This window comes from Cavia porcellus, unplaced genomic scaffold (assembly GCF_034190915.1).
Source record: "Cavia porcellus strain 051 isolate PalLab524CR breed Dunkin Hartley unplaced genomic scaffold, mCavPor4.1 scaffold_22, whole genome shotgun sequence".
In the NCBI taxonomy this organism is placed as follows: domain Eukaryota; kingdom Metazoa; phylum Chordata; class Mammalia; order Rodentia; family Caviidae; genus Cavia; species Cavia porcellus.
Window position 1 is genome coordinate 61,656,529 of NW_026947505.1, and position 25,144 is coordinate 61,681,672.

At 35.3% G+C, this 25,144-nt stretch overlaps 1 long non-coding RNA gene across 1 annotated transcript; it reads right to left on the reverse strand.

Annotated features, from left to right (window-relative positions):
* Positions 1-213: 213 nt before the first annotated feature.
* LOC134472207 (uncharacterized) lies at positions 214-23,938 on the reverse strand. Its single transcript, XR_010042080.1, has 3 exons — positions 23,851-23,938; positions 1,670-1,726; positions 214-296 (listed from the first exon to the last, which is right to left on the reverse strand). It is a non-coding gene; the product is annotated as an uncharacterized LOC134472207 (long non-coding RNA).
* Between the last annotated feature and the right edge of the window lie 1,206 nt (positions 23,939-25,144).

The window sequence follows — 25,144 nt, forward strand, 5'->3', positions numbered from 1 at the left end:
AGCCTTCATCTGCTTTCTATTTTCTAGTTTTTTTTTCATAATAAAAGTAATTCTTGATGATTTTCAACAAATCAGATGAAACATATTTTAATATACTCATACATGTAACAAATGTGCACTGTTAGCCCACCTTTCCACCTGTCTTGGTTAATTTTTCTCTCATTGCTGAGACAAAATATTGGACACTCAAAATGAAGGAAAGGTTCATTTAGCTTACTGTTTATGGAGGTTTCAGTCCATACTTCACTGGCTCCAAAGCAGAATGGCTCATAGCAGAGAGTAACAGTTCATGGTGGCTATAAGACAGCAAAAGTAACAACAGCAAAAAGAGCACAGAAAGAAGATTCTTTCTATCCTTTGTATTATATGTAGGCCACACATACTTGGGTGTTGCATTCATTCCCATAATCCCAGCATTGGACCATGAATCATTCACAAACTCTAGAATTCTGCTTCCACGACTGCATGAGGCTTTAGGAAGACATCCAGACACAAACCATAACAGCAGCTTTTCTGATGCAAGTTGCAGAGAAACTAGCTCTGGTGAGTTAGGTGAGAGAAGATCTGCCCAAATCCAGTGTTTTCACTAAATTGAGGAAGTCCTCCACATTCTGAATTTGGCTAGCAAGACAATTTAGTTGATGGACTTAAATTCACTAATCTATTTTCTGATCTGTAGCTACTGATAAAGATTGAAATTTTGGCATACACACTCTTATTTCTTCAGTACTTAGCAAATGTTTAAAAACAGGGATGGTATTAATTGGCAATCTCCCCAACTGGCAATCTCCCCAAAAACCCAGCAATTTATTCATTGTTCTTTTACAGTCATTCAGTGTACATGGATTAATGATAAACAATCTTTGTTATTTCACATTTTGCTTTGTTTTACTCTAATTTTGGATAGTAAAGAGGTTTGTATTATTCTTAAACAGTAGGTGTAAATTTCTTGGAGAACATAGATCAAGCAGTGAGGAAAAGCCGAGTAAATATCATTTGGGTTACTGGTAACTCCCCCACACAAGGATTACAATGATAGTCACTGAGTTCTATGTTATAATTACTTTTTCTTTAGTCTTAAAGTGCTAAAATAGTTGGTAAAACCAGTATCTAGGACCTTTATTACTGTCTTCAAATTTTTACATTATATGTGTCTCAGTGATACATCATTAAGTGATGAGGAATAGACCACCCTGGTCTAGCAGATATTTCTTTCTAATATTAAAACAGTAAGTTAAAGATATTGTTGCCTTTGGAGTTTTTTATACCATAAGATTAGTCACTCAAATAATTTTAAAGACTTTTATTAGTAAACGTATTAATTCCACTTGAATAAACCTCATTTCATGAGTCATTGTACACTCTTCTTCTTAAATGAAATAATTTCAGTGCAATAAGTTTGTGCCAATTTATATTTTGTTATTATCATTAGTGCTATTCTTAATATTATATTCATTATGTGATGTTAATAAAATTCTACTTAAACCAAATCACTAAGTCATTTCCTCAGACTCCAGGAAAAACTGGTGTATCATGCAGATGATTTATAATCAAAAGGAAAATTTAGCTTGGATATGCTTCACACCATATGGTGAAGTATGATAATACTGCTTTTCTAGGATAAATAAAGGTTGTTTGTTAATTCTCCAAAAGTATTTTCAATACTTACCATGTGTGAAGCACTGTGCTAGTTATTGGAGTCTTATCTTCTCTCCCTTCATGAAGTCTCGAATGAAAAATAAACATTAATTGACCAGTTACACAAATAAACATATAACTATAAATGGTAAAATAAAATACTATGAGGATGTGTAATATGGCCACAGCTAGCAGGAAAGTATATTAAATCTTGGTAAATAGCACAATGACCCTTTTGCCGTTTTAGTTAACAAAAATGTTCACACTCCAACATTTAACTCTTGCCTTAAACTAAAACACTATGTGAATTTATAATACTTCTAATCAATACTTTTTAAAAAAAAATTTTAGGAAAGTCCAAAGAAGCAAATGTTTCTGTGTTACAGGCATTGTGATCCAGATACCAGGACACCTGAGTTCTGTCTCTGGCCCTCCCCAAACTGCAACAAGAGACTTAAGAAATTAACTGTAACTTTGTGGAGCTTAGTAGATTTACTTATAGAATGTTGATCCAGGTCATCACAAGGACTATATCAGTACAAATAGTCTTTAATTCTATAATTTGAGAAAGATTTTCTAGCACTGTAGGATAAACATTATAAACTTCAAGGATGCTGGCTCTATATAAAAGGACATAATTGGATTTTTTAGTACCTCATTAAAACACAACATAATCACATAATAAATTAAGAAAAATAAATTGCTTTTAATTTTGAATAGAGTATTATGCACCAACTCCAAATGAGGAACAGATGGACTTTTGGACATACTAAATAATGACTAGAAGATAAATTATTAATCTAAATATAAGTAGTAGCTACCACAAAAGACTTTCTTTCTCCCCAGCAGAGTGGAAATCCACCTGCTATGCACACTTCTAGAAATATTTCATTTTTCCCAAAACACAGAGAACATTGATAGTTACCTGTTTAATAATTTATATTTCCTCCACTAACCACAATATTTCTTTCACTGATGATTTATCTGTTTTGCTACCATAACAAATAACCAAAATTCTTAGAGTCTTAGAATAGCAAATCTATTTCTTGCCCAAAATGATATGTCAACTGAGAATTTGCCCAATGATCAGCTGGACTTGGCTAGGTATGAATCCAGCATGCTGCTTGAGTTCAAATTTTCTCCACATCTCTCATTCTGAGACTATGACTAAAGAAACAATGACTACACGAGGCACAATTTTATAGCAAATGGTAGAAGTGCAAAGGGAAACACAAACTCATAATACTTCTCAGGCCTCTTACACTCTCACTGGTCAAAGTAATCACCCAGTGGACTGGAGTGCCCATTGTGCTAGGGAAGGAAGAATGGTTGCTAAATAGTAATAAAGTTTGTATGAGTAAACTTAACACTCACCACATAGCAAAATACTTGGCACAGTGTAGATACCTATTTTCTTTTCTTAAGAATACAGAACATTGCAGGGGGAATTCAGGTGACTGGCCGACCTCTTCATTGTGGGAACAGCAATTGGACAAACACCAACCTTACAGTAGGACCCCAAAATACACACTACCAACAGTTGACACTAGTGGGATTGAAGGACCAAATATTAACTTGAAAGGGGAAAAGAGCAAAATGAAATCTCAAACATCTAGTCCACCAGGAACAAGTACAGGAGACTGAAATAGAGGACTTCAAAAGTAACACACCAGAAGTCTCTGAAAAGATAGCAAGTGAAATAATAAAAAACAACTCCATGAGGCTCTAGAGAAAATCAAATTAGAAATACAAATGTAAAGACAGATATACCAATCTTAGTAAATAAATTGTTCAACAAAGTTAGAAATGAAATAAGATTTTAAAAAATACAGGAGAATGGGAAATTGATTGAAACTTTGAATGATGAAGGTTGAAAACAAGCAAAATCCATGAAACAAATTCAAAGAGATATTCAAGAAACAAAAAAATTCTATTGAAAACTGGCAAAACCATTTAAATGAAGCTTTCTTTCAAATTTAATTGAGAAACAAGAACTATGACAAATAACAACTGAAAAAATTCATGCCCAACAAACCAACCCTAGAAAGAGTATTGAAAGACATATTTGATAGAGATAAAAATGACCAAAATCCTCAGAAAAAACAACAAAAAGAAGCCACCAGGTAGGACAACAATTATACAAGAGGGAAAAGCAGAAAGCAAACTATAACATGGCAAAGTCAAGCCAGTACATATCAGCTATATCCATAAATGTAAATGGCCTTAATTCACCTATCAAAATAATAGATCAAGAAACAGAATGCCATCATGGCTCCCCATTATGCTGCTCTAAAGGCTTATAATTATTTTCATTCATTGGTTGGAATGGTTTTATTCTGTTTTGTTTGATTTTATTATGCATGAAGGGATGAACAGCTACTTTGAAGAAAACAAGACATTATGGCAGCCATTGCTGATTTAATGTCATCTTCCTTTGAAGTCTTACCATGCTTTTGTTCTTCTGTTCTCATTGGTTTTATCATGTTGTGTCTTACTGGATTTTAATATGTGTGATAGAATAAACAATTTTTTAAGGAAAATGAGATATTATAGTAGTCATTGTTCATTTTCTGTTATTTGCTTTTGAATGTCCTGTAATACTTTAATTCTCTTGAATAGTTTTATACTATTTTGTTATGGTTGATATTATTGTGTGTGAAGGTATGCTCAACTATTTCAAAGCAAAAAGATATTATGGTAATTACTGTTGGTATCCGGCTGTCTTGTTGTGAAGTGCTGTGTTGCTTGCATTGTTCCATTCTGATTTGCTTTGTTATGTTCTCTTTTGTTTTATTCTCTTTAAAATTAAAAAGAAGAACCATGATCTCACAATATGCTGTATACAAAAACACATCTGACCCAAAATGAAACTCATAGATTGACTTGGTGACTTTTTATTCATTGCCGAGACAAAACACCTGAAGCCCAAAGTTGGGAAAGGAAAGGTTCATTTCTTACAGTTTTTGGAGGTTTCAGTCCACACTCAGTTGGCTCCAAGGCAGGGTGACATGGCTGGGCCCCAGTTCATGGGAGCTGCAAACAGCAAGGCAGAAACCAGCAAGAGACAGACACACCTTCTTCCTGCCATTAAATTACATCCTGGCTCCACCTCTAATCCAGAGTAGCACTCACAACCCCAATCCAAGCACTAGACAATGAATCAATCACAAATGCATAATGCAAATGCATGAAGCCTGGAGCCACCCACATAAACCATGACATAGATTAAAAGTCAAAGGATGGAAAACAGTATTTTCCATCCAAGAAAATACTGGGTTGCAACAAGAACCCAGAAAAAATAAGAGGTAACTATTCTATTTGTAGACAATGTGAACTTTAAACCTAAAGTAATTAAAAGAGATAAACAAGGTCACTATACATTCATTAGTGGAAAAATTCAAGAGGAAGAACTAATAATTATAAATATATATGCACCAAATTCAGGAACACCCAACTATATAAGACAAACATTAATGGATATGAAAAACCAAATACGCAAGAACACAATTATAACAGGGGAACTTAATATCCCATTGTCACAAAGGGATAGATTAATTAGACAAAAAGTCAGCAAAGAAATAATAGAACTGCTTCCTTTTCTCTCCCAAAATAAGTTGAACAAGTTTCTATTCTCTTTAAAAACTGAGGGGCCAGTAGAGAAACCCTAGCTGCATGGGCTGCTTTCTGTGACTTCTACAAGATGTAGCCTGTATAGGAAAGACCCTAGGATACCCTCAAGCTGCACAATGCTAAAGATTCAGTGTTTCTGTGGCAGTGGGCGACTTGCCGACTATCTGAGGTCCCACTGCAACTTGCTGAGGTCCTGCCATGACTTTCTGAGCCGTCCAAGGTCCCACCACTTTGACTCACTGGAGGTACAGTTACATTACATTCAAGGGTTGGCAAGCCAAAAGGAGAACTGAGTTGGCGGGGTGCCTGCATCCACCTGTGGTGAGTGATGGAAGTGGAGCCATTACACAGAAAGGGGGGCTCCAGCGGATGACATTCTGGGACCGGGCAGCACTGGCAAGTAAAGGGGCAGCAGTGACTTCAGTCAGTTGTTCCCTTCCCGAACAGGATTGGTGGACTGAGCTGGGCCTGGGTCATGTGACCTGGCTGAGACCCAATAGGTTATTCAAAATCAAATCCCTACAGCGGTGGCACACACTAACCACACTAACCCAGTGAAGCCTCAGAAGTTTGACTGACCTGGAGGGGAGGTGGCACAAAGTAACATAGTACAGCAGCTTGACTGACCCAAAAGGGAGGCAACTCAAAGTAATACAGTGCAGGACACAGCAGCTTGACTGATCCAGAGGGGAGGGACCAGTATACACTGTCTCTGTCTGCAACTCACTAGCACACTGCAATGGGAAAGGTCATCTAGCCAGTGAGCATCAGAAGAATTGTAACCAACAAAGAAAGAAACTAGGGCCTCATGGATGAAGCAAAAAAGAGAGGAAGGGAAAGCAGCAACAAAAAGTCCCAGGTCCCAACCCTGAGAACATTAACCCAGGACAAGTAAATACAAAGGAGAATGAGAACAGCAAACATACTATATCAGATATATATATATGACAAGGGGATCTATAACTTGAGAATAAAGAATATGAATGAAGAAGCAGGGGTACAAACAAAGGAACTACAAAGGCTATTCACAAAAATAAGGAAAATTTCCCAAACATAGGAAAAGGAAATGATATTCTGATATATGATCCATACAGAACTCCAGCCACTTACAACCAAAACAGAGCTACACCCAGGTATATAATAATCAGGATCCTAGTAATTCACTATAAGAACAGAATATTAAAAACTGTTAGAGACAAGAAACAGATAACCCATAAAGGAAGACCCATCAGAATAACGGCAGATTTCTCAACACAAACCATCAAGTCAAGAAGAGCCTGGAGCAAAATATTCCAAGCCTTGAAAGAAAATAGCCTCCACCCCAGACTGATATACTCTGGTAAACTGTCTCTAGAATGGAAAAACAAGATGCTTCCAAGACAAAGAGGAACTTGGGAAATTCAGAACCCCCAATCTAACTCTACAGAGAACACTGCAGGGCATTCTAGAGAGAAAGAAAAGTACTAGGATTCCAGAAACAGTGGCAGAGAGGCCTCAATGAATGGAGCAGAAAACAGAATGAAGAAGATAAGCAGACAACTGATGTCAAAAAAAGAGCATAACAGAAATGGGGCAGAGAAGATTTTATTCAAAACTGATCTGATTGATAGTATCAATTCTGAGAGTATAGGCAACTACACTGAAGATGACAAGATTCTATGATCCACATTCTGGTTTGATTACTGCCTGCTTTTGAAGTTTTATACTATATACAAAGTTCTGTTTTTATTAATACTGCTATGTACTGATATATTCAATTATACTACGTCTGATGATATAGCCAATTCTATTGGAGATAACAAGAGACAACCCAGGAACCATGGTAGAACTCTTTGTACAACAGTCATATGTTTTTTTTTTCATGTGTTTATAGGAATATGTTTTATTTGGTCTTGCTTTGTTTTATTTCTCACTCTAATATAGAAAGGATAGAAATACATGTTAAGATTCATGCATATGTAGAATCTATGAACAGTTTATGAGAACTGATCTTATGACACATGATGAAATGAACAGATACTTTGAAGAAAAAAGACACTAAAACACCCAGTGTTCATACTGGAGTGTCACAATATGAAACCCAGCAATAGTATTATTCCTTGTTCAGAGGGATATTGGCCTGCTTGAGTTTATTCAATCTCAATGTGATTGAGGATATGGATAACTGCATGTATGTTTAAGTGTATAGGATTGATAACCATATTTCTAAGTTTTTGTGGGATAGTTGAACAGAAGTGGTTGCAATCTCACTGTCTGAATCCCCACATTATATGCTCCACTTTAGTATTTGAAATAACTATTCATAAGAAGACAATCTGTAATCATCAACTAGTGATTTTTTACTGTTTATTTTTTTCTTTGAAATTATGTATTATTTCTACTCGTTTTCTTTTTTGTTTAGTCTTTCTTTAAATTAAATTTTTTAATAAAAGGTACTACAGTACCCAGTGCTGATCACGGAGTGTCATGATGTGAAATCCAGCAATTCTTTGTTCAGAATGATTTTAACTTGCTTTAGTTTGCTTAATCTAAACATAAATGAAGATATGGATAACTGCATGTATGTTTACGTGTATAGGATTAACAACCATGTTACTAAGTTTTTGTTGGACAGTTGAACAGAACTATTTGCAATCTTGCTGTTTGAATTCCCACTTTATATGTTCCATTTTTGTATCTTAAACAACTATTTTTAAAATGACCATAAGTAAACACCAACTAGTGATTTCTTACTATTTATTTTTTTCTCTGAACATATGTACTATTTCTACCTATTTTCTGTTTTGTTTAGCCTTTCTTTAAATAAAAATTTTTAAAAATGAAATAATAAAACTGAATCTTACCGCTGAACAATTGAGCTTAGTAGATATTTACAGAGTGTTCCACCCAATCACATCAAAATACACAATATTCTTAGCTGCACATGGGACATTCTCCAAAATAGACCATATATTATCACATAAAAAAACTCTTAAGTAAATACAAAGGTATTAAAATTATCCCATGTGTAATATCTGACCATAGCACACTGAAATTGGAAATTAATGTCAAAAGAAATTGCAAAACCTGCATGAATACATGGAAATTAAATAAAAACCTTCTGAACAACCAGTGGTCTACATATGAAATTAAAGAAAAAATAGATCAATATCTAGAGTTCAAAGAAAATGTGGAAACAATATTCTGCAATCTGTGGGATGCAATGAAAGCAGTCTTAAGAGGGAAATATATAGCAATAATTTGTCATATTAATAAAACAGAACAAGCACAAATAACATAATGCTTCATCTTAAACTTCTAGAAAAAGAAGAGCAAGTTAAACTCAAAGCTCATAGAAGAGAGGAAATTGTAAAGATTAGAGCAGAAATCAGTGCAATTGAAACCAAAAAAACAAAGCCTTAATGAATCAAAAAGCTGTTTTTTGAGAGAATAAACAAAACTGACAAACCTCTAGCTAACCTTATCAAGAAAAAGAAAAAAAAATTCACACAATAAGGATGGCAAAGGGGAAAATTACTACAGATCCCATGGAAATTCAAAAGATCATGAATACCCACTTTGAAAATCTCTACTCACATAGAGTGGAAACACAGAGGAAATGCACAGATTTCTAGAAACATATGAACTACCAAAGCTCAACCAAGAAGATATTGCAATTTTGAACATCCCAATATCAGCTATTGAAATTGAAAATGTAACAAAGAAAAGCCCAGGTCCTGATGGCTTCATGGCTGAATTCTACAAGAAATTTAGAGAACATTTGATGCCAATACTCCTTAAACTCTTCAATGAAATTGAAAAGGAAGCAATCCTCCCTAAATCATTCCTGGAGGCAAGTATTAGTCTGATACCAAAACCAGAGAAAGACCCAACCAAAAAGGAGAACTGTAGGCCAATCTCACTAATGAACATTGATACAAAGATTCTCAATAAAATACTGACATATAGAATGCATCATATCATCAAGAAGACTATACATCACGACGAAGGGGGATCCATTCCAGGAATGCAGGGATAGTTTAACATACCCAAATCACCACATCAACAGAGCCAAAACCCAAAACCACATGGTCATCTCAATAGATGCAGAAAAGGCTTTTGCCAAAGTCCAACACATGTTGATGATAAAAACCCTTCAGAACCTCAGAATACACCATGTCTACCTCAGTCTCATTAAGGCCATATATGACAAACCAACATCCAACATTATACTAAATAGACAAAAACTGAAAGCAAAGCTTTCACTCTAAAATCAGGAACAAGACAAGGATGTCCACTATCACAACTCCTATTCAATATAGTTCTGGAAATACTAGCCAGGGAAATCAGACAAGAGAAAGAAATAAAAGGAATATAGGTAGGAAAGGAAGAACTTAAATTGTCACTATTTGCACATGACATGATACTCTATAGAGAAGACCCAAAAACTCCGTTAAAAGATTACCAGAGGTAATAAACAAATTCAGCAGTGTAGCTGGATACAAAGTCAGTGCTCAAAAATGAATAGCATTCCTCTACACAAACAAAAACTCACCAAGAGAGAATTTATGTAAATATTGCCTTTCACAACAGCATCTAAAAAAATGAAATACTTAGGAATCAATGTAAGAATGTAAAAGACCTATATGCTGAAAATTATGCTACACTAAAAAAAGGAGATTGAAGAGGATATTAGAAAATGGAAGGATATTCCTTGCTCTTGGCTAGGAATTGTGAAATGGTATACTCCCAAAGCTGCCATACAGATTTAATGTAATCCCAATCAAAATACCATTAAAATACCTCACATATCTAGAGAAAACACTCCTAAAATTCATTTAGAAACAGAAGAAACTTAAAATAGCAAAGACAACTCTGGGCAACAAAGGCAAAGCGGGAGACATCTCAATTCCTGATTTGAAACTATACTACAAAGCCACAGTGATATAATCAGCATGGAACTGGAAAAGAAATAGACCTGAGGATCAATGGAACAGATTAGAAGATGCAAACACAGCTCTAAAGACACTCAGCCAACTGATATTTGACAAAGGGGCTACACATGTTCACTGGAAGAAGGATAGCCTCTTTAATAAATGGTGTTGGAAAAATTGGCTCTGGCATGCTGAAGACTGAAACTAGATCCATGCCTATCACCATGCACAAATTAAAATCTAAATGGATCAAAGATCTAAATATTAAAACAGAAATACTAAATATACTGGAAGACAAGGTAGGTAGAAGTCTTGGAGACACAGGAGTAGGCAGAGAATCCATCAGCAAAATGCAAACTGCATGGGAAATACTTAAAAGAATCAACTACTGATGTGGGAAGCCCTGTAATTGGCTGCCACCTTATATCGACAGGCAGCAGCCACCTTAACCTCCTCTAGGAGTTAAGTTTCCAATTTGGTAGTTAAGCTTCTTTCCTTTCCTAGCCTGTTTCTCTTTGGGTCACAGGTCCCTGTGGTTTGGCCCATTCAGGGATTACGCTAATCAGCCCACCTTATGAGCCTGTGTACAGGAGATTTGAATTACCCTATAACCCTCGGTCTTGCCACCGTTGCTAGGTTACCTGCTCAGAACCCAACTCCCCCAATACACTATATATTTGTTACTCTTTCTTTGAATAAATGAGACTTGATCAGAGCACTGTCTTGTCTCCATTCTTCACGTCTCTTATCTCTTCTCATCCCCACTCCCCGTCTAGTGTCTACGTTGACTCACCTGCAGGCCAGGACAAACTGGGATCTCATATTATTGAAAAGTTTCTGCACTTTAAAAAAAATCACCAACAGAGTGAAAATAAAACCCACAGAATGGGAAAGAATTTTAGCCAGCAACCCCTCAAACATAGGGCATATATTTAGAACATATAAAGAATTGAAACACAAAAAGACCCCCAAATTCAAAGACCCTCTCCAAAAATGGGCATCTGAGATGAACACACATTTCTCAGATGAAGATATACAAATGGCAAATAAATACATAGAGAAAGGTTCACCATCACTGGTCATTCAAGAAATGCAAATTAAAATAGCATTGAGATTTCATCTCACTCCGGAAAGAATAACTGCCATAAGCAGCACAATTTGTAATAATTAAATCATGGAAACAACCAAAATGCCTACAACTGAAGAGTGGATGAAAAATATGTGGTATTTTTATACAATGAAATATTACTCAGCTATAAAAATAATGATCTTGAGGCCTTCACAGATAAATGGAGGCAACTTGAGACTATCCTCATATGTGAAATAAATAAAAATCATATTTATAAATAACACATTGTGTCTCTAGTGTAAAAAGTAATAAGAACTGTAGGAGTAATAAAACCCAAAATGTGTAACTGCTGTTGTAAAAAAAGAGAGGAAAAGAAAGTGCTCTAAAGGATATAACTGTATGTATGTTTAAATGTGTAAGATAAATAACCATATTACTAAGTTTTTTTGGATCATTGAATAGAACTGTTCACAGTCTCACTGTTTGAAGGTCCACTTTGTATGCTTTAATTTTGTAATTTGCACAACTATTTCTAAGATGACAGTAATTTATCAACTATTGGTTTCTTACTGGGTTGTTTTTTTGAAATTTTGTATTATTTCTATAATTTTTTTCTGTTTTGCTTTTTTTTCTCTTTAAGTAAAATTTTTAAAAAAGAATACAGAGTATTATCCAGCCTCCAGGAGGCTGAGGCAGGAGGCTTGCTGCAAGGTCAAGGCCAAAGTGAGTTCAAGGGCAGCCTGAACTTCATAACTAAACCCTGTCTCAAAAGATAGACAGATAGATAAGTGGATAGACAGAGAATTGAAGAACATGGCATTCATGTTGCCTACATAGGGCTGTGTCCTCTGTGTATCTTTGGAATAAAAATGCTCACCTCTATGTGATAATAATACATGATACCCTTAAATTTTCCCCAATTCACTACTAACTTAGGGAAGATTGTAGTATCCTATCCTCAGCTCTTAGTTTCTTCTATGTTGTCAATATTCAATAAATTATTTAAGATAAATATTTAAATAGGTGAATTATCTGTAAGTCAAATGATACCTGTTTCTGTTTTTGTTTTTTTAACAAAAATTATAAAACAAAGATGAGATCTAGAAAGTGTTATCTCCTTGGCAGCTAGAGTGTCACATTATGTAGACATCAAGAAAGCATCTGCTCTCTTTGTGAATTCTATTTAAATCTTATGATATTCTAGTTGGATACAGTTTTGCAAGTCAAATTTACACAACTGAGATTACATGGGAACCATGGAAATAGTATTACAGGCAAATAAATTTCAGTTCTCATGTTCTAAGGATGATTATTATTCTTTTAAATTTAATACTAAATTTTGATATGCTGGTCTTTAATTTTTATATTGTTTTTCACATGCCCACTGAGCCCAAACTTTTGTTTTATATACAAAAAAATGAAAAAAAAATTAAAGTTTCTACAGGTTTTGCTATCTGGTTTGGTAGGTACATTTGGAAATAGTTATAAAAACATCTCATGAGTACCAAATTAGCAAGACGTAAAATTTGAAATTCAGAGGAAGGACATAACTTCATACAAGAATGGATTAGGAAAACCTCATGAGATAAGCAGAATTTAACTAAAAGTAGAATTTAACTTAGAAAATAACTATGCTTTGTATAGCTAAATTAAGAATAGTATATCAGGACCTGAGGTTTAGCTTAGCAACATAAGCGCCTACCTGTCAAGCATGAGGTCATGAGTTCAATCCCTGGTCCAAAAAAAAAAAAGAAAGAAAGAAAGAATAGTATTTCAAGAAGGAAAAATATGATAAATAACATCTATATGGTGCATAATCAATAATATCAAGATAGTGAAAGTTATGTGTTTTGGACAGGAATTATTTTCCATGTGCTGGAAGATTTGATTCCAATGTAATAGTTTTGAAAGACAGTACAATGTTAAGAGGTGACACACATGAAGAGAATTAGGATTGTAAATAATCATCATGAGGGAACGGGTTAAATCTCCCAGGACTGGACTGGTTGCTATGAGACTGCATTGCTAAAAAGCAAGACCACTTCACATGACCTCTCCTACAAACACAATTCTCCATGTACTCCTGAGATGTGATGCCATCCACCATGCTATGATACAGCATGTTATGGTTTATGTCTAGATGTCCCTCAAAGCCTCATGCAGGCATAGGGGTGGGCTTCTAGAGTTTGAGACTGATTCAGGGCCCAATGCCAGAATTATGGGTATGAGTGCTACACTGGGCTGGTAGCCTGCCTAAGACATAAGGAAGGGAAAGGGGTTTTCCTTCTCACTCATCCCTTGTTGCTTTTTCTATCTTCCTGCCACCATGAACTGTTGCCCTCTACCCCATGCCAATTTGCTTTAAAGACAAACTAATATGGAATGAAGCCCACAAACTGTGAGCTAAATAAATCTTTCCTTCCTTCATTTTGGATGTTTGGTATTTTGCCTCAGCAATGAGGAAAAAGTAACCAACACAAAGCATAAGGCCCTCGACAAATGTGGCCACCCAAGCTTAGACTCTTCACTTCCATAACTTTGAGCCAAAATATACCTCTTTTCCTTATAAAACATATTAATCTCAGGCATAAATCAACTCAAAATGATCTAAGACTCAGAATCATATTGTAGTGAGAACATATTTTGAATAAGGAACATGAACTAAGTATTCTGAATTTGATTTGTATGTATTAAAGAGCCATGTTTTTATCTAGGGAAGGTACCTTAGTGAATGCGTACCTTAGAGCAATTAATTTCATAGTAATATAGCAGAAGATTTGAGAAGAAGTAACATAGATGCAATTTAGGAGAATTTTTTCTCATTAAGGTATGAGATAATTATATTCAAATGAAGGTAGATGATAATAGTACTGTAAAAGAAAACTTAATGAATAGAAAATCAAATATACTGTGATCAAAACATAACTGCACAGCCATGGTTGAGTTTATGCCCAAGAATTCAGATCAGAGGAGACCTAGAATCAAAATGGATGAACTGTCAAAGTTAATCTACTATGAAGATGGGCATGATTCCTAAAATACTAACAATGAAAGAAACACAGCTTAGGTGTGTGTTACAGGTATCATCAGCCAAAACTCAAACTGATTAGGGCATATAGATATGCATTTAGAAGATAGAGATCACATATTTTTTTAAGTTAAAATTAGGCAATGTATTAAGTGAATAAAATGAATAGATGTTGATCCATGTGGCCCAATCTAAGAGTTTCTTTCACTTTAGAGAGGACATATATTTCAAAATAGTGTTTGTGGAAGCAAAGCAGTGGTCATGTTAGCTTATTGCCACACAGCTCTGCCTGAACATACACAGTCCACGGAGCTGGGTAACAGCACCCCGGGCAGAAGAGACAGAGGATGGACGTTCACTTTTAGGAAAAAAAAGTTTTATGGTCCATCCAGAAACTTACTTCATGAACTGCCATCCGGATTTTTGCTGTGATCTTTGAGAACAGATTATTTATTTGTCATCAAAGAAAGGCACAGTGCATAACCTAAAGCTTATTCAGATTCTCCAGCTTCATGCTCTAAAATTTTCCATTCTTAATCTAGCAATGTTTTCTACAGTAGGATCTCTAATATGAAAAAACATATATACTAATAAGTCTTGATAGGCACCTAGAGAAATAAAGGACATGGTTAAACAGGAGGAAGGATGCAGCAGCCAGGGAAAGACTGTATCTTTGTATTAGGTTGAACTGAAATCACTAAGAAAGATGTAATAAAAGCAAAATTTGGAGATATAAAGCAAATTCATCAAAGATATATTTCATTTTCTAAACTATACTTCTTAAAGTATTTTCATTGCTCATGGATTAGTATATTACAAACAGAATATTATCAAGTGCTAGAAACATTACTTGTGATTTTGTTCAGCCACGTGTTCATTTGTTGTGATTCATGACTTCAATACACAAAGCCTGACTTTCTGCAAGGGGAGATTTTAAATGTGACACTGTCCCATTGTTCCTTCAAAACTGTTAACAAGTACTGAGGATAATAACATACAATCTACGTACCAGTTCAGTAGCAAGAGAGATCAGTGGTTATTCACTGATCATAGAACTACCAAAAAACAAAATTGTAGTTGGGGGAGATTTCAAATATGTGGAACTACTTCAACTTAAGATAAAACAGTACATCTGTAGTCATCACCAATGTATCTCCCTCCCATTCTAAATTGAAATTTTACCTACCTCTCCATTCTTCACACCTACCCATTTTCCAAAGCATCTTTCAAGTATAATCATTTCTAGTGTTTGGTGTTTTCCTACCCACTCTGATTTCTTTTTTTCAGTCCATTTTGTAAGATGTGTCAAGTGTTAATATCACCTTAGCCTGGGGATACAATGTAGAGGTAGTTGCATATGAGATATTTAGGAAGTATATCAATATCAAGATCAAATCGTTGTTTTATTGCCTTTCCATTACAAAATCAAAACCCAATAGTAGCAACATTATTGCTTCCTTGTTACTGAGTATGGACTGGTAAATTAAAGGAGAAATGTCTACTTAACCATCCCTTATTGAAGTTGTAATCTCTTTAAATATGTGATTGAGAATCTCCTCTGGAAATTGTTTAAAATATAGATTCTTTGGGACAATGCCTATAGCAATTCTAATAAAGGAAGTGTAAAAGCCAAAAATTTAAATTTTAATAAGCACCCCTGGCAATCCTGGAACAAGTTCTGTACACTGAGATACGTGCCCTTTTCATAATCTTAAAATTAAAGGAATAAATTCTTCTTTGTCCTGACTTCCTTGCCTATGGGTAATTCATGGGAAAGTTGACAGTAAAGGACAGTAAGGAGACAGAAAATAAAATGTTCAGGTAGTAAATAAAGCCCAAGAATGAAACAGGGTAAAAATTAGAGCTCAGTCTTTAGGGTCTCAAATTTCTGAAAAATAAATACAAGAAATATATTTAGATTACAGAATCTGAAAAATATAACATTCTTTGTTTGCTGCCACACGAATTAAAATGCATTAGGTCCAACTAGATCCTCATTTTAGGACAAAACTATCTCCTTTTTCAGTACTTTCACTCTCTTTACTACTTCATCAACTTTTTAAACCCAATTCACTGGTCATGCTTTTCTGTGCGTCGCTGTCCTCCCCAAGCTGCCCACCCAGGATCGCTCCTTCCCCAGGCCTCTTACAGACTCAGGCCTCCGTCCTCAGCGCACACCACGTAGTCTACTGCGCCTAAATTTAAGGGCAAATTCTACCCTGGTGTTGACTTCTCTGCCTTCTCTAAACACAATGAATAAAGCCCACTCCAACATAGAATGTTTCCCTAAAAAGGGGCTTTTCACCCCATGGGAGTCTTTTTATATATTTTTGGTCAACTCTGTCTCTTTTTCTTAAGGTAACTACTTAGTTTTCACCAGTCTGCCTAAAGGCCCTATTTATTCTCCCAACACACACAAAAATAGATTTTATCAGACACGAACTACTTTAACTTTGTATCTCCCTTCACACAAATATCTTTGTCCATAAAGGCTAAAGCTTGTGTCTGTATCTATGACTCTGTACGTGCATCCACATTTTATCATCTCCCCAGGAAATGTAAGTAATTATACTTAAAGTTAATGTATTTATACCATCTTCCCCAAAGCTTTCTAATTAATTTTACCTTTATTCAACCTTACCAGTCTCTTTCTTCTGTTATTTGCCCTCAATATTTTCATGACTATTTTGAAAAAATAAAATTCTCCAAATTTACATCATCCTCTAAAATAATTTTTTTTTTTACTTCTTGTTAGAAACTCAAAAATAATGACTTAAGCATTGATTTTTACATATTTCATTCATTGTTTAACTCTAATTTCTGCCATCATGCTTCATCCTGTTACTTAAGTTGACCTTGCTAAGGGTAACAATGCTGACCTCATGTACAAATCTAGGGAAAGTCTCTCAACGCTTATCTTAGTCACTTTCTTTTCACTTGGACAGAATACCTAACACTCAAAATGAAAAGGGGTCAGACTTTTATTTTAGCGCATGTTTTACTTAGTCCATAGTTGGCTGGCACCAAGCAAGGGTCTGGTGGAGGAAACCTGCTCATACCATGGTGACTAAGAAGGAGACGATGAAGGGCAGAACTTTGGCAGAAAATGTGCCCTTCAGGTGCTGTCTCCAGTGACTCACTTCTTTCAACTCCTACCAGGACACTCAGTCATCTTCATCAGTGGATTAATCCACTGACAAGTCCACGCAAGAGGCAATCACCTTCCAAAAGCGCCATCTCTGAACACAGGAGGCTGTCAGGGGGAGCATTCCAGATCGTGGCCACAGCACCACCTGTGCGGCTCAACCTCTTTGTGGTTCTGACATTTGTGCTCTCCTCCTTTGGGCTCCATTACAACAATGTCTCTGCTCTTTTATCTGCTTCCTTCCTAGCACTGTAGGCATGAGCTTTAAATCAGTTTTCCTACTATTTAACAACTGTGTAACCTGAGTCTATTTGCTCTTCATGTAAAAGAAAGATAATGATAACATATAGTACTTCCTATTGAGGTTGTGAAAATTGAATGGCAAAATGTTACAAAATGTTCTTAAACAGTTCTGAAAATAGTAACTGGTTTCATAAATGATATTGTAATATTGATTTATGCATTGTATAGTTACTATTGTTATATACACTACGATCTTTTCATAATTACCATTGTCTTAACTGCTATCTCAAAAACTTTTGATGAATTCCTTCTTGTTTTTGTTAAAATATACATTTCTGACCTTTACCCAACACCTAAAAATTGGAATTTTCCCAGCAGATCCCAATAATATATGTTTTAAGTTCTTTGGATGGTTCTTCTGGACACTGAAATCAGAGATTGTGTGCTTTATTTCTGTTGTCCAGGGCCTTAGAATTAGACAGATACGAGGACAAATTAGGGAAAAATACAGAGTAAATTACTTTCTTAATTAGCTTTAATTTTCATGTGTAATAAACGTAGCTTAGTATCATCAACTATGTATGTTTCTGGAGAAAATAAAATTATATATTATGTATAAGGTGTGACAAAAAATGTTGGATGTTTAATTGTTTAAAAATGAATCGCAATTAAAGACAAGTTATCATTAATGCCCCTCAAAATATTCCTTCTAGCCTTAAGCTGTCACTTTCTAAAGCAGTTCTGGAAGTCCTCTTTCCTGATTGTTTTCAATTACACTTTGATGCTTGCCTTCAAGTCCTGAAGTGATTTAAAGTATGTACTTTTCAGGTCACTTTTGACTTGGAGGATGAGCCAGACATCCTGTGATGCCACACACCGTGAATAAAGTGGATGCGGACACACCATCATATTGTGACAAACTTGCCCTTCAGTTGGATGGGATTTGGCAGCAGCATTCATCAATTTTTTATCACACTTGATAAAGTCACAAAGGAGAGCTTTCAGAACTCTTCCAAAAGTGTCCAAACAATGGGATGGATGAGTGTGTTTGCAGCCAAGAGCATTTTAAGTTTAATTAATGACAATGTGTCTTTTCCTATAACATTTTTCATTCAAACATTCACAGTGTATTTCAAATATACCTCATATAAAATATCCAAAACAATGTATTTTATGTAGGTTATTTATAATATACACTTCCATATTTAGTCATAAGGTAAAAAAATTAATGCAGTATAAACCGCAAATTTTTTGGACCTCTTTTTCTGAACTCCAAATCTTCTCCAAAAATACAGCTTTAATTATTCTGATTACTGAGAATTCCAGTAAATATGACAATAAATTAGAAGTCAATAAGCCAAAATAGAAAAACTTGGAATATCACAATAATTTAGAACAGAACAGAAAAAACAGAATATCACATATTATTAAATGAATTTAAAGTGAATTAGCCCATATGTGTTAAAAATATACAGTATAATCTGTATCATTTTTCCTAATATGAAAAATCCAAAAACATTTCAGACACAAGTTCTGCACTGAGGGCACAATACTAATTTGGTTCTGAAGCCCATGAAAAATTGGAATATAAATTCAAACCATCTTCTTTTATTGAACTGAAATGTAATAAACATCATGTGTAGGATTTTCCATGTATTAGAGATGTTTTCAAAAATGCAACATTGTTTAAGTAACTTCAAAATAGTCAGGAATGATAGTCGTGTAAATGAGTTATTTCAGTGAGGAAGAGGAAAGCAGTTACAGAGCTGGTGAACATGTAACTAGTCGTCCTACGGTGTTAACATCAGTATCGTCATAATAAAGCACTTTCACATTCTATCCCCAAATTTCAGTGTTCTGGACTCTATGTATAGTAAAGCACTAAGTTAAATACACAAAGTTCTCTTTTCAATGATAAAAAAAGAAACATGATATAAGTCACACTCTCTGGAGAAAATGGGAGCTGAAATGAGACCTAAAAAGGACTTAGATTTTTTTTTAAATAAAGACAAAATTCCATGAAAATAAACTGAAGCAAGAGGACAAGAATAAATACGGCACGTCAGTGCAACAGTGAAAAGCCAGTAGGAATTCAGCAGCCACCAAAGTCAAGCTAGAAAGAGACGTGGCTAGACGGTAGATCCAGTTCTATGGACTTAGAAAGTATTTTTAATGTAGCAAAAATGATAGATAATAAATAGCATCCTATTGATCATTTTAATTCCATCAACAATTAGCCGCTGGCACTTAAAATATAGAAGCAAAATGGTAGACATTATAAAAATAAAAAAGACATAGTATACTGATCTCAATGACATTTAGGAATTAGGGCACGAGATAATGAAAACAGCAATTATAATCACAGAGGAATACAAGTGGTAAAAGATACATGATAATACTGAGTGGGGGGAGCAGCATGGAATGGTGGTAACATAAACAAAGACAAAAAATAAAACATTTGAGCAAATGTAGTTATCCAGCAAACACTGCATGCTTTCTGTGTCCCAGCCTCTATCTTTGAGAATTTAACCAGGAAAATAGTGTACATGTTCTCAGGAATGTTTGAAATACTCCATTTACCCAAAGCGTGCGTGCGTGCGTGCGTGTGTGTGTGTGTGTGTGTGTGTGTGAAGGTCATGGAATATAACTAGGAAGATAAATGGAGCCAATATTAATAACAGTCTTAAACATCAGACTAATTTATGCTGTATTCTACTAGATCTAAGGTTCGTTGAAGTTTGTTATAGGTTTTAGTAGGGGAGGAAAATCAAAAGAATTGTATTTTGGGCAGGTTACACAGGGCAACACGTATAGAATAGGTTATGAAGGAAGACATTTTTAAACTAGGTGGTTATTATCACACTAATAAAGTACAGAGTGACAACAGCGTGGGACAGTTGGTGCCATCAGAGTGATTACATGCATCACAAACACACGAACACAAGCATTTGCTGAAAACGCTTGTGAATCATCTTCCTCTTCCCAATATCGTTAGGAGACAGATGTTGTTATTATTCCCCACCGACAGATTAGTAACCTGGACACAAGATTTCTTTTTTTTTAAATTGCCCGTGTTTCAAAATTACTGAATGACAAAGCTAGATTCAAATGTAGACAGTCTCTAGAGACTGTGTTTTCAAATCACTGGCTATAGAGGAAAAAAACAGAAATGAATTTTGAACTTGCATGTCCAAGTAATATATAGTTCAATTACAGATATAAAGAAGTTTAAATATTTTTTACCACTTAAAAACAACTATCTTAAAAAAAATTGTTCCTTTCCTAAACCATATTTGCTGACATGTTTGGTGGTTTTCAAAGTTAGCAGTGAAATTTTAAGAGCAGACTATATCTCAGAGAATGCCTCCTCCAAACTTAGCACTTTACAGAAGAGAGAATTAAGGGAATTCTCAAAGTGAAACAGCTAACTATAAACTAAACTCATTAAAATCCATACCTCTTGTTTTCTGGTTTACTGTAGAAGTATTCTGATTTAAACATACGGGAAAGGATGGCACACATGTATTATGTTTTTCATAGTGAACACAGATCATATTACACAGTCTTAAAGGAAGAGCTAAATTTTTACTTATAAATTTCAGAAATGTATGTGATTGATTATGTGCCAACTCACTCAAAGTTAGACTAGTGCTGACATGGAGAAATATTACTCCCGACCTATAAGGTGACGGATATGCAAAGTTCAAGTCTCACAATATTGAGGAATGCAGTCAAAAGCTCTTGGATGTGCAGGGGCCCTGCGTGGGTGGCCACCAAAGCTATTCTTCAGCTTTTTACCAAGGCAAATTCGCAACATCGGTATAATGCAGGTCAAACTACAATCAACCTATAAGGTTACAAGGATAGTCACTTAGTATCTATCAAGTAGGAAAAAGAACCCCGTAGTAAGGATGCATGGGAAGAGTAAGAGCATTCTTAGAGGGGAGGAGCATGGGTCTGGATGTTCTGGTCACCACCTATGTGTGCTATGCCTATGGGACCACTGGGCCAGGTGGTGCTGCTCACAGTACAATGTTAAGTTGCTGCTTAACTAGCAGGCCTGATTATTGATAGATAGGAGTGAGGTAAATAAAGATAAAAAAGTTACTGAGTCTTTAGCCTGAGACCTAGATTTCTTCAGATTTGCCTCCAGTTATAATTCTGATGCATTTATTATTTTTTACTGCCTTTCTGGAGAGCCCAATCATGGACTTCTACCATATATATGTATAGTAAACACTATCATAGTATTTACCATGTGACTAGCAACTAAGCCTATCATTAACAATTTCGACGGGTAAATTTATCTGTGATAGTGGATTTTCAAATCATGATGTTAAACAGCTTCACCTCCATATTATAAGGAACTAGTGAGTAAATAAATCTGTATACTACTTGTCACCTTGCAAAAGTAAATATACAGGCATTTGATTTTGAAGGGCAAATGAGGTGACCTGAAGTCTAAACATATTGCTGTCTTGAGTGTAATACTGTTTCTTTCCAGAATTTCAATCCTTTTTTAATCATTGCTAAGTATTTCCCTTTTGCAGCTTCCAGAGTCCAGTATAATAGTAAAAATATAGGCCAACTTTCTGTCTGTTTAAATCTATTCCACACTGAGAAACAAAGAAAACAAAGTATAACCTTTTCAAGTTTTTCAAATGAAGTATCTTCACAATATTAATTATATGAGGAAATGTCTTACACTGATGTAGTTCTAAAATAACCTGGAAGATTCTAGGGCTTCCAAGCTAATGAAATGTGCCAAAAAGAGCACCATGCAAGCCGAAAGAACACATCACACATCGGGAGGCTCATAGGACAAGGGGATAGGGTTTTCTTTCTGGAACAGAAGTTTAAGGGAAAGCTGAGAATATTTTTTCAGCTATTTCCCTATAAGCTTCTTTGGCCATAGTTAAAATGAAAACCAAAAGATTTGAAAAATATGAAGAAAAATCAATCAGTGAAGTCGTAAAGAAAATCTTGATTCACTTAGACTCATTTTTCTAATGAGGGAGCAATTCACTGAAGATGAATGCATGAATAACACATAGTTCATATCTCTGGAAGGGGGACAAAGGAAAAAGATAAACGCATGAGGAGGTGGGAGAAGATAAATAAAAACAGAAAGGAAAGCAAAGAATTTAAAGGGTGAAAGAGTGGGGGGGAAATGAAGAATTTAAGCTGACAGGAAGGAACATGTGAAGTGCAGCTGTGATGTTGATTTGTTGTTCATTTACAATGTAAATTACTTCTGATTTGCAGGTCCAAATCTGGAAAGTTTCCTTTGGAAATATATGCATATCCACTCTAAAAAAGTCCCTTCCACAAAAGAAAGAAAATTGGGAAAGATAATGCAGTTTTCTTGTAAGGAATAAAAGAAAAATAGTTCCTAAACCTAAAAACATTTCAGTGTAAGTTGTCTGCAAGACACAGCCTCACAACCTCCGAATTTCCTAGCCTGATGGAGGCACAAAGCAAGCCTGAGACTTGGTTGCCTGGCAACCGCGCTCTTCACAGGCAGCTGGAGTAAAAGGAACCGACTGGTGCCAAATGGCCTTTCACCTGCTACGTTAAAGAGAAATCAGAGTGAAAGAGTGCCTGCAAGGGCCAAAGCTCCCCTCCAGAAGCTGGGGCTCCAGAGACCCCTGCCTTACTTTGTTTGGGAAGGAACTTGAAAGGGAGAGGGAGTTCTTAATGTGTTAGTAATTAGATGCTTTTCTCTGCCTCTCCTCCTCCTCTGGTACCACCTGAATATAACAGGCTGCAAGCTTGGTTTTCTGACATTGTATGGAAGGGAAAGGAAATCACTTCAAACTATTTGCTCTGGAATGAAAATTACGAAAACCAGGAAAAAGTCTTACACTCCCCATTTGTTATTAGATTCTCATGATACAAGGACAAGTAAAATATATCTGAAAAGACAATTAGGAATGATGACTGTAAATATATTCTATTTTTTCAAGAATGCCTAGTGATCAAATTTACCTTGCAAACCTTACCTGGTTGGCTATTTTAGTGAAAATGTGAAAAGTGCCTAGAGGCGATTTAGAATAAGGAATACTGAGAGCTTCTCAAAATAATTCATCGAGTTCATTCCTAAAATGGAAAGTGTTTCAGTATCTTTGTTTGTGGAAGCTGTAGTCTTTGCTAGAAAAGGGAGTCCTACTGAATGATTCCTTACCTGCCCACCTCTCTCAAGATCAAACCGTGAAACGGAAGTGTATTAGGCAGGAGCTCCACAGCCCTCTGAAACAAAGCATTGAAGCCAGCCTTTAGAATAGTGGATTCTGGTGTTCACCTTAGCACCTGGGCAACACTGGAATTCTGACCTCTATCATGGGTGGTTAGAAAGAATGTACTTAGTTTCCATGTGAATTTTTGTTTGAAATAAAATTCTGAATGTAAGATATAAAATATAGATAGATAAGACAGATTATAGAGTGTACAAGCTTTTTAGGTTATTCAAAGTGTATAAATTCATTTCAGTTTGATTTATAAATATAATCTTTATAGCTTTCATGGCACTTTGTTCACTCTTTTTCCTTTATTTTATTTTACAAAATTATATTCAAATAAATCGTGGAATATACACACATACACACAACTTTACTCACCTCCCTACTCAGCCTCCAAACCCGAAGAGGAAATGTTTTTATTCTCCACATGATTTCTCCAAGACAATCTTGTTATCATAACTGTAGAATCATTATGAAGACTGACCAGTGAAGGTGAAGAAGTGCAGAGTAACTGAAAAAGAAAAAGAATGCATCGTGACTTGTAAACATTCCTCATACTCTTCCAGAGGTCAAGTCAATACTAAAGACTTAAAGACTTTACTGAAAACTTGATAGGAGTGTAAGTATGCTACAAACTGAAAATATATCTAACTCAATGTTTATGCTTTTCATCTTGTCAGAAATAACTATCACATCAGACAGGACATTCACCAGTATAATTTCTCACCTAACCTCATTTTAAAAGTGAAAATTCTCAAAAAATATATGATGTCACAAAATATGGTATATTTGGTCACATCAGTGATACTTAGGTAATTAAAAGTTTAAGATTATTTTCCTTCTCTGTGGCAGTATCTTTGTAACAATCCATTATTGAATAGCTTTTGTGGGTAAGTCTTCAAATACAAAGTTAAATGGCAAATGAGTTATTTTCTTTTATTTTAAAAAGCTTGCACCATAAATTTTTTGGGCAGGAGTAATACAGGGTAGAGGTGAGACCATGAGACACAACAGCATCGCTGGGGAGCTTTCTGAAGGCACTGGCGTCCAGCTCGTCAACCCTCCATCAAGATTCTTGGTTTTGAAGGAAAAGATATAAATTCTTGCTAGTTTAAACAGAAATGGGTTTGACTAGAAGACTTAGAAGTCTGGAATTGTCACAAAAACTGGAGCTCAACTTCCCCAAATTGGAAGGCACCCCGCAAAGACAAACAGGACAGTCCTGAGCAAGGCCATTCT